At 49.0% G+C, this 17310-nt stretch overlaps 1 protein-coding gene across 4 annotated transcripts in view; it reads right to left on the bottom strand.

The window, feature by feature from the left end:
* The window catches only part of PHF11 (PHD finger protein 11), a 49242-nt gene extending 37307 nt beyond the window's left edge, over nucleotides 1-11935 (bottom strand). The window contains exon 1 of one of the 4 annotated variants that reach the window (XM_058184459.1): nucleotides 9216-11935. The gene's annotated coding sequence lies outside the window, so the exon portion shown is untranslated. The remainder of the gene's footprint in view (nucleotides 1-9215) is intronic. The other 3 variants (XM_058184450.1, XM_058184467.1, XM_058184440.1) reach the window with 3 other exon arrangements.
* Nucleotides 11936-17310: the final 5375 nt, after the last annotated feature.

Here is a 17310-nt window from a genome sequence, read left to right as displayed (position 1 = left end):
CTCCAAAATTCCCACCCTCATGACCCCTCTGCCGATCATATGCTCCAATCTTCAACCGTCCCAAATCGAGACATCTCTCCGGCCACTCCTTTTCCAGATGTGAGATCAGCCTGACCTTGACCGGCAGGAAGAATGCTGTTATGTCTAATAGCCCCTTGTACCCTCACCCCCCCTCTCCTATTTTCCCACACAGGAAAAAGTGGCAGCGTGTGGAAGCCTTCGGCCTAGTATGGCTTCCAAAGCTGACAGGCGTTCCCCCCCCCTCCCAGCAGAAGAAAACACACTCTGGTAAACAAAATAGACAAAAATGCAAAAGATGCGGTTGACGCCCAGTATACACTTTCCTAACCCGCTCTCCCCCCTCCAGGATGACCCTTAGGGAATTTATCATGAAATTGCTTGACTAGAGCATCAGCATTCACATCCCAGCATTTCACCCAAGTAGCTTCAGACAATGGGTACCCCTTCCAGTGGACCAAATATTGTAAACGTCCCCTGTATAGTCTAGAGTCAAGCATCTTCTTAATTTCGTAATGGGTCTCCCCCTGGATTACCAAAGAAGGGGGGAGCAGCTGGCAAGGGCCTCAAGCTAGATCCCCTAGCTGGTTTCAATAAGCTACTGTGAAACACTGGGTGCACTTTCCCTGGGAGGCTAAGTTGGACAGTCACCTAGTTAACTGCCTTTACAATAATAATAATAATAATAATAATAATAATAATAATAATAATAATAATAATAATAATAATAATAATAATAATAATTATTATTATTATTATTATTATTATTATTATTATTATTATTATTATTTAATTTTTATACCGCCCTTCTCCCGAAGGACTCAGGGCGGTGAACAGGCAAATAAAAATAATACAATACATTACAATAAAAACACTATTTAAAAAACTTATTCAATATAGCCTAAATTTAAAATACAATACAAAATAAAAATAAACCCCAATAAAATCCATAAAATCCATGTTTAAAAACCCTATTTAAGCCAGTCCTGCTCGAAAGAATAGATATGTCTTAAGCTCGCGGCGAAAGGTCCGGAGGTCAGGAAGTTGTCGAAGTCCTGGGGGAAGCTCATTCCAGAGGGTAGGTGCCCCCACAGAGAAGGCTCTCCCCCTGGGGGTCGCCAGCCTACACTGTTTGGCTGACGGCACCCTGAAAAGACCCTCTCTATGGGAGCATACCAGTCGGTGGGAGGCATGTGGTAACAGAAGGCGGTCCCGAAGATATCCCGGTCCTATGCCATGGAGCGCTTTAAAGGTGGTAACCAACACCTTGAAGTGCACTCGGAAAACCACAGGTAGCCAGTGCAGCCTGCGCAGGATCGGTGTTATATGGGAGCCACGAGTGGCTCCATCACCCGCGCGGCTGCATTCTGAACTAACTGAAGTCTCCGGGTGCACCTCAAGGGGAGCCCCATGTAGGGAGCGTTACAGTAGTCCAGGCGAGAAGTGACGAGGGCATGAGTGACCGTGCATAAGGCATCCCGGTCTAGAAAGGGGCGAACCTGGTAAAAAGCTCTCCTGGAGACGGTCGCCAAGTGATCTTCAAAAGACAACCGTCCATCCAGGAGAACCCCCAGATTGCGCACCCTCTCCATTGGGGCAATGATTCGCCCCCAACAGTCAGCCGCGGTTGCAATTGACTGTACCGGGATGCTGGCATCCACAGCCATTCAGTCTTGGAGGGGTTGAGCTTAAGCCTGTTTCTCCCCATCCAGACCCGTACGGCCTCCAAACACCGAGACAACACTTCAACAGCTACATTGGGGTGGTCAGGGGTGGAAATGTACAGCTGGGTGTCATCCGCGTACAGTTGATAACTCACCCCAAAACCACTGATGACCTCACCCAGCGGCTTCATGTAGATGTTGAACAGGAGAGGCGAGAGAACCAACCCCTGTGGCACCCCACAAAGGAGGCGCCTTGAGGTCGACCTCTGCCCTCCTGCCAACACCGTCTGCGATTGGTCGGAGAGATAGGAGGAGAACCACCGAAACACGGTGCCTCCCACTCCTAATCCCCCCAACCGCCGCAGCAGGATACCATGGTCGATGGTATCAAAAGCCGCTGAGAGATCTAGGAGAACCAGGGCAGAGGAATAACCCCTATCCCGGGCCCTCCAAAGGTCATCCACCAATGCGACCAAAGCTGTCTCCGTCCTGTACCCGGGTCGGAAACCGGACTGGAACGGGTCTAGATAGACAGATTCATCCAGGTACTGGGGTAACTGGTGTGCCACCACACTCTCAACAACCTTCACCACAAAGCGAAGGTTGGAGACTGGACGATAGTTACCCAAAACAGCTGTTTTGGGTAACTATAGGGAAAGGACTATAAGCTATAGGGAAAGGACCTATAAATTTGGGACCAAATTTTTTGCTAGGCAACCTCAATTTTAGTTGACAAATACACTCTATCTCCTACCCGGAAAGGGGGTTGAAGAGATCGGCGTTTGTCGGCTTGGGCTTTATATTTTTCTGCCAATTCAATCAAAGCTTTCTTAGTATCCTCCCACCCTTTTTTCAATGAATCCATCCATTCCATCAGGGACATGGAAGTGGGAGGTTCTATAGGGAGCTCTGGCATCAGCACAAAATCCATGCCTGTGGTTATTTGAAAAGGAGTTAACCCCATGCTATTGTGTACTGCATTATTATATGCCACTTCTGCAAACAGTAACAACTCTGACCAGTTCTCTTGCTGGTAGTTTACATAACACCTAATGTACTGTTCCACCATCGCATTTGATTTTTCAGCAGCCCCGTTAGTGGCCGGATGGAAGGCGGAGCTAAGTCCCTGGGATGACCCAATGGATTGCAGGAACTCCCTCCAGAACTTAGCAGTAAACTGGACTTTGCAATCCGATATTATTCTCCTTGGAACTCCATGTAGTCTGTAAATGTGCCTCACAAACAGTTTCACCAATTTCCTTGCCGAAGGTAACCTGCTGCAGGCAGTGAAGTGGGCCTGTTTGGAAAATAAATCAACAACTGTCCAAATCACTCTATTCCCTCCGCTGACAGGGAGCTCAACGATGAAATCTATAGCAATCTCCTCCTAGGGCCTCGTGGGTTCGGCCATGGTTTGGAGAAGCCCAGGGGCCTTCCCTGGTCTGGATTTCATGGTGGCGTAGGTGGCGCAGCTCTTTACATAGTTGTTGTGACCCAGGTTCCTGGACCCGGACTCCTGGACTCGGATGATTCAGAAAGTGAGGGAGAAGACCTGGCAAGCCCTGCTTCTCTTGAGCCCTTTCCCTCCCTGGCACCCACTCAAAGGGAGGAGGAGGGGCCGGCAAGACCTGATTCTCTGGAGCCTTCTTCTGATTTGGCAACGCCCCAAGAACAGTTTTGGAGTGATGCAAGACTGTGCAGGCGTGATCGGCGCGCGCAGCAGAAGCAGCGTTGGGATAAAGCCAAGTCATAATTGTCATGCAGTGACATCTGCAGAGACTATAAATAGGAGGCGGGACTTCCTGGTTTTTTGTCTTGGACAAAGCAATGAATTTGCGCGGGCAAACTGTATCAATGGAGGGAAGAATATATTCGTGAGTAATTCTGGCCTTATCTATAATTTCCTCGTTATCTCCAGAAACTTGGCAGGCCCGTGGGTAGACGTGGCCAGGACATCTATTTATGTAAATAAAAGGAGAAAAGAAGGCCTCTGACTGACTCTTTGCTGGGAGTATTGGGGGGAGGGAAACAGAACAATAGTCTTCTATATCTGCTTTCATCTTTGGCCACCAGAATTGTCTCCTAGTCAAATGGAGGGTTTTCAAAAACCCAAAGTGGCCTCCAAGCTGACAGTCATGATTCCTCTGCAATACCGTGAGTCGCATACTGGCTGGTACATAAATCTTACTCCCCTTCTAAGCCAGTCCTTCTCTTAGGGTCAAGTTTGTTAGGTTCTCCTTGAACCAGGCATCTGCTGTGTGGGCTGATTTTAGTTCTGTCAATAACCTGCTCTCTGGGAGGTTGAGGCCGAGCATGAGCTGGTTGGGTTTCAGAGATCATAGCGTGAACTATTTCCTCCCGCCGGCTGTCAAACTGGGACTTTCTCGATAGGCGTCAGCTAGTAGGTTTTTTCCCTCGGGATGTATTTGAGGTTGAAGTTAAACTGCTTGAAGTACTGAGCCCATCGAAGCTGCTTAGGGGAAAGCTTTCGAAGGGTCTTTAGGGCCTTGAGGTTTTTGTGGTCTGTCCGCACTTCGAATGGTTCTTTCACCCCCTCCAGGAAGTGTCTCCAGGATAGGAGAGCCCATCATACTGCAAAATCTTCTTTTTCCCAGGCCGCCCACCTGCGTTGTGTGTCCGTCAATTTTTTCGAGACGTAAGCGCACGGCATTAGTTTGTTTTGGGCATTCATTTGCATTAGAACAGCCGCTACCACCACATCACTCTCATCTGCCTGGACCACAAATGCTTATTTGGGTTCTGGGTGCTGGAGAATCGGTTCCATTGCGAATAGGCGTTTTAGCTGTTCAAAAGATTTCTGACAGTTCATCGTCCAAGCTAGGGGTTGGCTAGGTTTTGGCTTGCCAGGAGACGGACCAGTCCTTAGCAATTCCGTCAAGGAGAGATCAACCTCTGCGAAGGAAGGGATGAATTGCTTGTAAAAATTTGCAAATCCCAGGAAACTCTGAAGCTGTTTACGTGTGCATGGGGGCTGCCAGTCTAGCACTGCCTTCACCTTTCCTGGGTTCATTTCGATCCCCTGGTTCGACACCCGGTAGCCCAGGTAGTTCAAGGACTCCTTATGGAACTCGCATTTTGACAGCTTCACGTATAGTTTGGCGGCTAGGAGTTTTTTCAGAACTTGTCTAACTAACTTGATATGCTCCTCCATACTTTTGCTGTATATAAGAATATCGTCTGAGTAGACAAGAAGCCCGTTATATAGGTGGCTATGCAGGGTTTCATTGATTAGCTGCATGAAGACTGCCGGGGGCCCCTGGAGTCCAAAGACCATGACCCGGAACTGGAAACTGCCCAGGGGGCAGTTGAAAGCAGTTTTCCATTCGTCCCCTTCACGTATGCGGACTCGGTAATAGGCTTCCCTCAAATCCAACTTGGTGAAAACCTTGCCTCTCGCCAGGTGGTTTAGTAAGTCCTTCATTAGCGGTAATGAGTAGGTGTTTTGTATGCAAACCGCATTGATATTTCAAAAATCAACACATAATCTCAAAGACCCATCTTTCTTCTCTTTAAACAAAATGGGGGTGGCTACTGGGGATTTTGCAGGCTAGATGAACCCTCTGGCTAGGTTGGTGTCAATGTTCCTCCTTAACTCAGTAATTTCAGCAGGTGTCATTGAGTACATTCTGGGTTTTGGTAGTTTAGCCTCAGGCTCTAACTTGATGGCACAGTCAGTGGGCCGACGGGGGGATGGGAAGGAGGTTACATTCCTCTTCGCTAAAGGCTTCTGCCAAATCTGCATATGCCTTAGGAATGCGCGGTTCACTTGGTGATGAGTCTGATCCAGTGGCTGCTGGCTCCCCCTGGTGGGTTTCATGGATCGGTTGCTTCTCGGGAGGGGGGACAGGGGGCAAGGGGCCGACATCTAATATGATTTTCTGGAACCCATCTTCCCACTTGATTGTGGGGGCCCATTTGTCCAGCATTCCCCAAGACAGCTGCGTTGGATGCATCCCAGCTATGAAACTTCCCTGCTGCGCTTGGGTGCTGATCAGAACGCCTCTGGGCTTGTTGGAAAGGGCTTGAACCCCCCTAATTTCCCCCTCTCTGCTGAGCTAAGTTCCATTTTGCTTGAGGAGGGTGGGAGGGGGGTAAATAGCTTCCCACTTCCAAGTGTTCAAAACTCTCCGGGAGCCCTGTTAGGGACTGGGATCTTGTGGGGGGTGGTAGACTCCATTCCCTTGAATCCCCAAATCCCACAGCTTTTCCTGCTCTCCACTAGGGCTGGAAGGTAGGGGTGGTGACTTTGCTAGGCTGGGATTGGCATGCTCCTCCGGAGATCTCACCTCTAGTCCCCTTTCAGGCGTCGGGTCCTGGCAACTTTTCCAGGAATCCGATCCCTTGGGCTGCGCTCCTAGCTCTCAACCCGGTTCTGCAGCCTCAATGCCATGTACCACTTCTTCCGAGGGGGAGAATCTGGTGTCGATAAGTCCCTGAGCGTCCATGCCCACTGCCCCCTCCAGGACTTCTCCCTTCCCTTCCATCTTCGCTGAGTCTTTGCACCAACCAAGGCTTTTGGTGGACGCTGGGGCCCAGCATCCCTGACAGCGCCACTTGGGGGGTGCTGCTATGCTCTAAAGTAGATTCGGATTAATATCAGCATTCCAGAAAACCACTCCTGCAGTAAAGACTCTGAAGCAAACTTCTCTCAAAGTTCTTTCACTAGCATAGGTAAACTGGCACAGTTGGATGAAATCCAAATTTGGGGATCCGGGTTCCTCCCTCAGTAATACAAACTCCAAAATCCCCACCCTCATGACTCCTCTGCCGATCATATGGTCCAATCTTCAACCGTCCCATCTTGAGACATCTCTCCGACCACTCCTTTTCTGAGCTCAGCCTGACCTTGACCAGCAAGAAGAATGCTGTTATGTCTAATAGCCCCTTGTACCACCACCCCCTTCTCCTACTTTCCCATAAAGGAGAAAGTGGCAGCGTGTGGAAGCCTTCGGCCTACTATGGCTTCCAAAGCTGACATGAGACTTATAACCAGCCAGTGAAGCTCCAGTGCCCTAGCACTGCTGTTGTCATGTGATCATGATCCGGATGCTTGGCAACTGTCTCATACTTATGATGGTTGCAGCATTCTATGGTTACATTATTGCTCTTTGCAACCTTCCAATTTCCCACAAGCAAAGTTAAGCTGGCAGAGAAGGTCACAAGTCAGTCCTGCCAATTTTTCTCCAAGGAACCCACTACGTAGGACCTTGTATTCTATAAATGCACTTGCCCACAGCAGCCCACCACCCACACTCCATAGTCTGCATGCATACAGAACTGCATTCATGCAGCACTGCAATGTTGCTAAGTGATGTGATCACTTGAAGTTGCACTTTATGCAACATGTATCACTTAGGGACAGAAATTCTGATCCCCAGAATTGTCATTAAGCAAGGACTACTGTAGATAAGTAACTATTGTGCCCTTACTGGGTAAACTGTTTCACAGCAAAGCAGGTACAATTGAAAAGATCTCCTTCTGGAACCTCACCTCATTCACATCTGGGAAGAAGGACTCTATAGCATGTCTTGTACAGGTATATGTTCTACACAGGTACATAGGGGTCCTGAAGCAATGAGGACTCAAACTATATGGGACTTTACAGGTCACCACCAGCACTAGAAGCCCACTGGCAACCAATGCAGCTTCTTGTCCCAGCTTTCACCTGTCAGCATGCAGCGTTTTATACCAGCTGAGCTTCCAAAGTATCTTCAAGGCAGCTTTGACACAAACTCAGTTAATCAGACAACAGATTATAAGTCTTAGTTATAATTCATAGTGCCTCCTGATCCTGGACAAGAATCACACTTCAAGACACAGCTTCAATTGGGTAATTGCTCACCTGGCCTGGCCTGTGCCTGTTGAACTAGCATGCACTAAAAGGAACAGTAGCATCCTACCCAAAGCTAAAGATGTTGCTATCCTGAGATCTGATGATTTCTGCAGAAACAGCACCTCCAGTTTTTAAAGATTCAGCCTAAAGTGATTTCATACCAACCATTTTCTCACTGCCTTCAGGCACCACTTCAAGCCTTCTACTGCCTATTCTCTATGGCTTGAAGTAAAGATGTAGAAATTTTCTCTTGCTGCTACCTGAAGACTACTGTAATGCTGGAGTTTTTTCTTTGGGTGGAAGTTTCTTTTTTTCCAAATCTCTGCTATCCAGCAGGTTTAACTTCTTTCTTGCCACACCCAGAGACCTATTTGCTTTCAGTTTCCTTTTTATAAAACAAACTCTTCAATTAAGGAGAAGGTGGGGCTGTCTTAACCTTCCTTCCCAGGTAGCACCAAAACTCTGGATCCCAGAGGGATGAAATATCTGCTCACTACAGGTGGTGAGCTCGCTCTTTCAATGGTCTCATCCTTCTTTTTCCCAACAATACTGTGCTAACAATACAATCAAGCAAATGTCTAGGGCTAACACAACTAGATGATGTCCAGAGTCACTTGTTGAGATGGGCAACTAGCATTCCCCCTCCACTTTTCAGCAACTTGTCTGCCTTTATTGGCAATTCCTTTGATCACTAATTATCCTGCATGAAGACGTCCAGAATGCCTGAATAGAAAAGTAGTGGTGGACATTTGAGAATGGGTAGCTACAAATAATGTAGAAATTGCTGGTTTGGGTGAGCAGCAATGAAGTTTTGATGTTGGAAGAGGCATCTTAAAAAAATAAGTGCTGGCACAGGATGCTAATTAAGTGAGGAATGAAAAATTAAAGGATGCCATTTCTTGCTTTATCAGAAGAGGCTGATATACTGTAACTACTCTCAATACCTCCTTGTGCCACAAATGTGCTCATTTTTAGTACAGAGAGGGGAGGGTGCAGGTCAGTAAGGACATGCTAAAGCAATCTTCAAGCTAATTTGAATGCTTTCAGTTCCCAGGCCCTGATGAAATAATCCCCAGAATACCGAAGAAACTGGCTGAAGAACTATCAGGACTTCTTTGAGGAACTGCAGAATTGGAGAGATGCTGGAGGAGGGGACAAGAGCAAAGGTGGTCCCCTCTCCCAGTCTTCAAGAAAGGACAAAAAGACCCCGGAGCCAATACCCGGGGAGCCAATACCCGGTAAAATGTCAGAGGAGATGTACTAAAGCAGGACGTCTGTAACCAACTTGAAAACAATGCCGGGACTGGTAACAGCACGATTCTCACGAAAGTTATTCACGTGAAGCAAATCTCATCTTGACAGTGTAAATTCTTCAACGGACGAGGGAGACGCAGTGAATACAACGGCTGAGAAGGAAGAAAAGCTAAGCCCGAATACCTTCTTCTCGGGAGGTTTTGCCTCTGTGAGCCCCATCGGGAGGAGCTAAGTGGCCGGAGACGCTGTCAGCCCACCGACGAGGGCGGCAGCGCCTGAATAAAGCCAGGAGCGGAACAGTTAAATGGACCTTCCTAAAGACCCGCACAAAGCCCAGAGCGGGAGATTTAAGCCAGCGCCAGGGGAGGAAGCCAATGCTCCGCGAAGGGACGCCCAGACTGCCGCCTTCATTCCTCGGCCCTTACCGTTAGCTGAGAGACTCGAAGCAAGAGAAGCGGCGACCTCGCAGGTACCTGGGAGAAAGCAGCTCTTGGGGAGGCCTCTCTGCTTGCCAGGCGACCCCGGCAGGAGGGTCGGCACCGGAGAAGAGCTGCTTCCGAGGGGAAACGCTCCCAGCAGCAGGCCAAGCCTTCTTTCGCTTCTACGCGACAGACCTTAGAGCGCCTGGAAGAGAAAGCGAGCTAGCACCGCGGCGCCTGGAGCCACACTGAGCCTTCCAGGAAACGGCCGGTGCTTTAGTGGAGGCCAGAGCTTTTCCAGCAGCTATCTGTCAGCGGAAGCTTTCGTTGCAATTTGGAGAAACCGCGGAACAGAGCAAAAGCCTTCAGGAGAGTGGAGAGCGCCGCTCACTTCTAATATCCTCTGGCACAGGAGCGGATATGTTGCAACTCGTAAGGGCAGCAGCAGCGGCCAAATGCGGGGCAAGGCAAAATATGGTCGTGGAAGAAGAGCGATGCAGGGCTAGATTTCAAAAGTCTGCTGATGGAGTGAATACAGCTGGCACCAAAGGGGGGGTGGAGCATTGCATTGTGTACAAGAGACAGAGACGGCCACGGTGAACAGCAAAAGGCTGTCAAGTTTTTGACGTTGTAAATAAGGGGCGTGCATAAGTGCACAAAAGTGCCTAATGTGCCTGTCCTATTGTTTCCTTTCAATATATGTGCTTGTATATAATGTTGTGACAAAAATAAATAAATAAATAAATGAAAAAGTTAACCGGTGGTGCGGAAGCTCTCCGGTGAAGCAGAGCTAGGGCGATTGCCCACAAGCGCTCCAAGGGCCGTGGGCCGCTCCCTGCGGGGGTGAATAAAATTTAGGATTGGAAGGGACCTTGGAGATCTGTTAATAGTTTTAGTCACAGAATCCCCATTTTGCACAGGAGAGGGGCTGTGTCCGGTCCCATAGATTTTTATTGGGACGCTAGCATTTTGGTGGGAGGAGGGATGATTGGAGGGATCTCTATATGAAGTTTCTGATTCTGATTCTGATTCTTACATTACTATGCTGTGGGTTTCTGTTTCCTGCATTGCTGTACTGTGGCAGGAGTTTTGTTTGCACTGCTTTAAATTCCTGTTTTTTAAGTGGGAAGGGTTACTTCTTGCCTAGACGCAGTGATGGGAATCAGCCAGTTCGCACCACTTCGGGAGAACCGGTTGTTAACTTTCTGAGCAGTTTGGTGAACTGGTTGTTGGAAGAAATCATTAGGGCAGAGAACCGGTTGTTAAATTATTTGAATCCCACCACTGTCTAGACCTCTTGCTATCACAAGCCTTTCAATAAAAGCTCCTTTTGGAACAACTTCAGTTTCAAGAGTCCTGCTTTCTTGCAAAGATTTGGAGAGGCAAGACCTTACAGGCTGCAATGTTAAGTACCAGAGAATTTATCTCTGGTACAAAAGCACTCACTGTACATGCAAAACTAACAACAACAACAGCAAAAGCAACAACAGCAGCAGCAGCAGCAACAACAACAACAATAATAATAGATTTTGTGAACTAAAGTACAGAAAAATTTCTGCGGGCTGTGAAAATGGAGAATATTATAAAAACAACAAACAAAGGCAGAATATAAGGAAAAACAGTTGGATGACAGATTAAATGGATGGAAAACCAAAGCTTTGCATAGGCAGCACTTGAAAAACATAGAAGGAAGGTGTGATAAGAACTTGACATAAGCATGGCTTAAGAGAGGAACCATCAAGAAAAAACCAGAAGGTTTAATACTCGCTGCTCAAGAACAAGCACTACAAACTAATGCGATGATACAAAAATCCACTTGACAATCCAAGCTGCCGACTTTGCAACGACAAAGTTGAAAGTGTTTCACACTTAATATGTGAGTGCAGCAAAATCACGCACTTGATTACAAAGCTAGATATGATCGAGTTGTTAAATTAGTCCACTGATCGTTATGTAAAAAATACGTCATACCTGTATCCGAAAAGTCATGGGAGCACAAAGTGGAAAAAGTTATCAAAATGAGACAGTGATGATCTTGTGGGACTTTTGAATACAGACGGATCATCATTTGGAATATAACACGCCAGATATCACAGTTGTTGAGGGCCGAAGCATACAGTTTATTGATATCACTGTACCAGGAGACCCCAAAATTGAAGAAAAAGAACTGGAAAAATCATGAAATATTGTGACCTGGCCATCGAAACTACATGACTATGGATGAAACATGTAACAGTGATACTCATTGTCATCGCCAAGAATTTTACAAAACACATCAAGAAATTGCAGCTTTCTACAATAACACCAGCAGAACTGTAAAAAACTGTGCTACTCGGAACATCATATATTTTTAAAAGATACTCGGTTGATACCTAGGACACTGGCAGCAACCCGTATCAACCATTAGTACCAGTCAATCGTATTTATGACACATTTTTAAATGTTCAGTTGACTGAGTTTCATGTTTAATGAATAAAAGATAATAATAATAACAACACAACACACCAGATTTCACAGTTGTTGAAAATCGAAATGTACAATTTATAGATATCACGGTACCAGGAGACACCAGAGTCAAAGAAAAAGAACTGAAAAAAAAATCATGAAATATTGGGACCTGGCCATTGAAACTGTGCGATTATGGATGAAACATGTAACAGTGATACCCATTGTCATTGGGGCACTTGGTACCATGCCCAAGAATTTTATAAAATACATCAAGAAATTGCAGCTTCCTGCAATAACACCAGCGGAACTGCAAAAAAATGCGCTACTCGGAACATCATACATCTTAAGATAGTACTTGGTTGATATTTGTGATACATTTTTAAATGTTCAGTTGACTGCGTTTCATGTTTATTGAATAAAAGTTATTTATTTATTTATTTATTTATTTAATTAAACTTTTATACCGCCCTTCTCCCGAAGGACTCAGGGCGGTGTACAGCCTTCATTAAAACAATTAATATACACACTAAAATAACAATTAAAAAACTTATTCAATAAAGGCCGAAATTAAAACCGTCCAATTGACCATATAAAATACCCAATAAAATATTAAAATTGAAAAATTTAAAATTTAAAAATTTAAAAATCAGGCCAGTCCCGCTTGGATAAATAAATAAGTTTTCAGTTCCCGGCGAAAGGTCCAAGGTCAGGCAATTGGCGAAACCGGGGAAGCTCGTTCCAGAGGTGGGAGCCCCCACAGAGAAGGCCCTTCCCCTAGGGGCCGCCAGCCGACACTGCTTGGCGGACGGCACCCTGAGAAGACCCTCTCTGTGAGAGCGCATGGATCGGTGGGAGGCATGTGGTAACAGCAGGCGGTCCCGTAAGTACCCGGGCCCTAAGCCATGGAGCGCTTTAAAGGTGGTAACCAAAACCTTGAAGCGCACCCGGAAGACCACAGGTAGCCAGTGCAGACTGCGCAGGGGGGGTGTTACTCGGGGGCAATGTGGTGCTCCTCAATCACCCATGCAACTGCATTCTGGACTAACTGGAGTCTCCGAGTGCACTTCAGGGGTAGCCCCATGTAGAGAGCATTGCAATAATCCAGATGAGAAGTGACGAGAGCATGAGTGACCGTGCATAAGGCATCCCGGTCAAGAAAGGGGCGCAACTGGCGGACCAGGCGAACCTGGTAAAAAGCTCTCCTGGAGACGGCCGCCAAGTGATCTTCAAACGACAGCCGTCCATCCAGGAGAACGCCCAAGTTGCGCACCCTTTCCATTGGGGCCAATGACTCGCCCCCAACAGTCAGCCGCGGTTGCAGCTGACTGTACCGGGATGCCGGCATCCACAGCCACTCCGTCTTGGATGGATGGAGTCTGAGTCTGTTTCTCCCCATCCAGACCCGTACGGCTTCCAGGCAATGGGACAGCACTTCAACAGCTTCGTTGGGGTGGCCCGGGGTGGAAAAGTACAGCTGAGTATCATCAGTGTACAGTTGATAACTCACCCCAAAGCCACTGATGACCTCGCCCAACGGCTTCATGTAGATGTTGAACAGGAGAGGCAAGAGAATCGACCCCTGAGGCACCCCACAAGTGAGGCGCCTCGCGGCCGATCTCTGCCCCCCTGTCAACACCGTCTGCGACCGGTCGGAGAGGTAAGAGGAGAACCACCGATAAACGGTGCCTCCCACTCCCAACCCCTCCAACCGGCACAGCAGGATACCATGGTCGATGGTATCAAAAGCCGATGAGAGATCTAACAGGACCAGGGCAGAGGAGCAACCTCTATCCCTGGCCCTCCAGAGGTCATCCACCAACGCGACCAAAGCTGTCTCCGTACTATACCCGGACCGGAAGCCGGACTGGAACGGGTCTAGATAGACAGCTTCCTCCAGGTACTGGGGGAACTGCCACGCCACCACACTCTCTACAACCTTCACCACAAAGCGAAGGTTGGAGACTGGACGGTAGTTACCCAAAATAGCTGGGTCCAGGGAAGGCTTCTTGAGAATGGGTCTCACCACCGCCTCTTTCAAGGCAGCGGGAAAGATCCCCTCCATCAAAGAAGCATTTATAATTCTCCGGAGCCAGCCTCGTGTCACCTCCTGAGTGGCCAGCACCAGCCAGGAGGGGCACGGGTCCAGTAAACATGTAGTGGCATGCAGCCTCCCCAGCAACCTGTCCACGTCCTCGAGAGCTACAGAATCAAACTCATCCCAAACAACATCAACAAGACGCGCCTCAGTCATCTCATCCGGATCATCACAATCTTGGTCCAAGCTATCCTGGAGCTGAGCGATTTTATCGTATAGATAACCGCTAAACTCCTCCGCACGTCCCTGTAAGGGGTCATCCCATCCCCCCTGGTGTAGGAGGGAATGGGTCACCCGAAACAGGGCGGCCGGGCGGTTATCTGCCGACGCAATGAGGGAGGAAGCGTAGGAACGCTTCGCCACCCTCAGTGCCACTAGGTAGGTCTTTGAAAAACGGCTTCGGAACGGCTGGACCTCCAGGCACTCTCTAGGCGTCTTCTCCGGCGTTTCATCTCTCTCAGCTCCTCAGAGAACCAAGGAGCTAATTGAGATCTGCGTGGGTCAGAGGCCGCAAAGGCACAACACGGTCCAAAGCCCCAGCCGCGGCCTGTTCCCAGGCCACCACTAGTTCTTCAGTTGTGCCGTGGGCAAGATCCTCAGGGAACGGCCCAAGCTCCGTCTGGAACCTCTCGGGGTCCATCAGGCGCCTGGGACGGAACCAACACATTGGTTCCATCTCCCTGTGGTGGTGGGTAGTGGTCTGAAAGTCTAGGCAGAGGAGAAAATGATCTGACCATGACACTGGTATTGTCACTAAATCTCTTACTACCAGATCATTAAACCACTGTCCAGAGATATAAATCAAGTCCAGTGCAGATCCCCCCGTGTGAGTAGGGCCATCAGTTACTTGAATCAGGTCCAAGGCCGTCATGGAAGCCTGGAACTCCTGAACCACTGTTGACGACAAGCCGGCCGATGGCAAGTTGAAATCACCCATGACCAAAAGTCTGGGGATCTCAACAGCCACCCCGGCAAGCACCTCCAGCAGCTCAGGCAGGGCTGTAGTCATGTAGCAAGGAGCCAGGTACGTGATTAGCAAGCCCACCTGCACCCTATGAACCCACTTCACAAAGAGGGATTCACAACCGGCTATCTGAGGCACAGTGGTCTCCCTCGGTTCCAGACTCTCTCTTATAACAACCGCCACCCCCCCACCCCTACCTTGGGCCCTCGGTTGATGGAATGCTTGGAAACCCGGTGGGCACATTTCGACAAGGGGAGTTCCCCCTTCTGTGCCCAATCAGGTCTCCGTAATGCCCATAAGGTCCGCGGATCCCTCCTGCATAAGATCGCAAAGCAGGGGGGCTTTATTGACCACGGACCGTGCATTGCACAGCATCAACCGGAGGCCCAAGCTCTGAGGATCCTGGCCGCCCGGGGAACGGGAAAAGTCTGAGGGGTCGGGGCGTTTGATCGCTATTAAACAGCGAGCACGTACCCCCAAAGATCGATATGGCCCCTCACTTCCGCCATATCTGCCTCTCCCACTAACCAAACAGATGGAACCACCCTCATCGTCAGGAACTTCAACCTCCCCCAAAACCTTCGGACCTATTAAAACCCCGCCGCAAGCACGCACAGTGACTGGCCCCTCCCTCGGTGGGCTACCCCCAGCACCCGCCCTTACCCTCCCCCCCCTTAAAAATTCCCTATCTAAAAATCCCCACAGGTTCTTTCTACGCGCATGCCACCTCTGTGGATCCCAAGACCCGTCATTGAGGCCGGCCCTCGGTAACGTAGGGGGCCATTCCTGCGAGGCGGGGGCACCTCGCAGGCGCAAGAGTTCAATTGAGGAATATCGCATAATAAAAATCAGCAAAACACTGGCTCCATCTCGAAATTGGCTAAAATGATAATATAAAATTAGTTCTCAGTTAAGGACGGACGTACAATAATACAGTCAATGGACAGTCATGATGGTATCTCCTGGTTAATATCCGGACCAAGGTCTTAATTCGGTCCAATAAATATGAGTTCTTAAGTCCAGGATAGAATGATGTAAGAGAGTCCAAAGCCAGGTCCTAAACATGAGAGAAAGGGTGGGGTTGGTGTTTCGTTTCCACTATCGATGAAATTTGCTGTTCCCGGATAAGTCTCCTCTTGGTTCCTGATGACCCACAAAGGCATAAAGTATGGCCATAAAGGTCGCAAAAGGCCAGAAAACTATTGATGATATCACAGTGTCAGGAAAAAAGAACAGGCCAGGAACAGACCAAGGTACCTCCATTGTCTTACTCTCCGCCGGCCTCAGGCAGTCCTCCAATAACTGGCTCCAAATTCGTCCAGCCCCTACCAGCCAGGGGTCGCTCCATCTCCATCACCAACACCCCTGGAATGCCCATCTGATTCTTATGGCCCCACTTCAGAAGAAGGGATTCACAGCCGGCTATCTGAGGAACAGTGGTCTCTCTCGGCTCTAGACCCTCTTTCATTACAACCGCCACCCCTCCACCCCTACCCTGGGCCCTCGGTTGATGGAATGCTCGGAAACCTGGAGGGCACAGTTCAACTAGGGGCACCCCCCCTTCTGCGCCCAGCCAGGTCTCCGTAATGCCCATAAAGTCCGTGGACTCCCCCTGAATAAGGTCACAAATCAGGGGGGCCTTATTAACCATGGACCGGGCATTCCACAACATCAACCGGAGGCCCGGGCTCTGAGGATCCTGACCTTCCGGGGAACGGGGAAAGACTGGGGGGCCGGAGCACGTGATCGCTTTTAAACAGCGAACACGTGCTCCCAAAAAACGATACGGCCCCTTGCTTCCGCCATATCTGCCCCTCCCACTTACCATACAGATGGAACCAACTTCCACATCTGGAACGCACCCCTCACCCCCCTCCCTCGGACCAGGTGAAAAAGCGCCGTGAACAAATCCTGGGACTGGACCTACCCTCCCCGATGGGTTCTTCCCCCCACCCGTCACTTCCCTCCCCCCCTTTAAAAAACCCTTATTAAAAAACCTATGTACAAAACCCCATAAATTCTTCTTCCTCGCATGCCACCTCTCCGGGTCCCAAGACCCCTCGTTAAAGCAGGCCCTTGATAACCCAGAGGGCCATTACTGCGAGGCGGGAGAACCTCGCAGTCGAAAAAGTTCAGCAGACGTATATTTCATGCATAGAGATATAAACAACAGCGGGGAAAAAGGAATTCCCAGGTCGCTAGATGGTATTGCGGATGGCGGGCAGAATCAGGACAATCACAAACCACGGCCGAATGGCCGGTAGGGCAACAGTCAGATGGAATAGAAGATGGAAGTTGGGCTGATGGATTCTGCCCATAATGCCGCCCGTCAGCTAAAGTCAAAGTTCCGCCTGCCAGAGCTGTCCGTGTCCAACACCGGCAGTAACAATGCCGCTAGAAAAAATGCGGCACACCGTCCAGCCGCCCGCCAGTGATGACAAATGTGGTCAAAGCACGGCCATAGCGCGACCCAACAATCCAGATGTTACCGATGGTACAATGATGATGACAAAAGGGCAAACAGTCAAGCAGTAAAACCGCAGTCCGGCCCAGCCCTTTCCAGTGGGCGCCACTCCATACCACTCCCGCCATCT

The sequence above is a fragment of the Ahaetulla prasina genome, chromosome 1 (assembly GCF_028640845.1).
Source record: "Ahaetulla prasina isolate Xishuangbanna chromosome 1, ASM2864084v1, whole genome shotgun sequence".
Taxonomy (NCBI): domain Eukaryota; kingdom Metazoa; phylum Chordata; class Lepidosauria; order Squamata; family Colubridae; genus Ahaetulla; species Ahaetulla prasina.
This window is presented reverse-complemented; position numbering and strand designations above follow the sequence as displayed.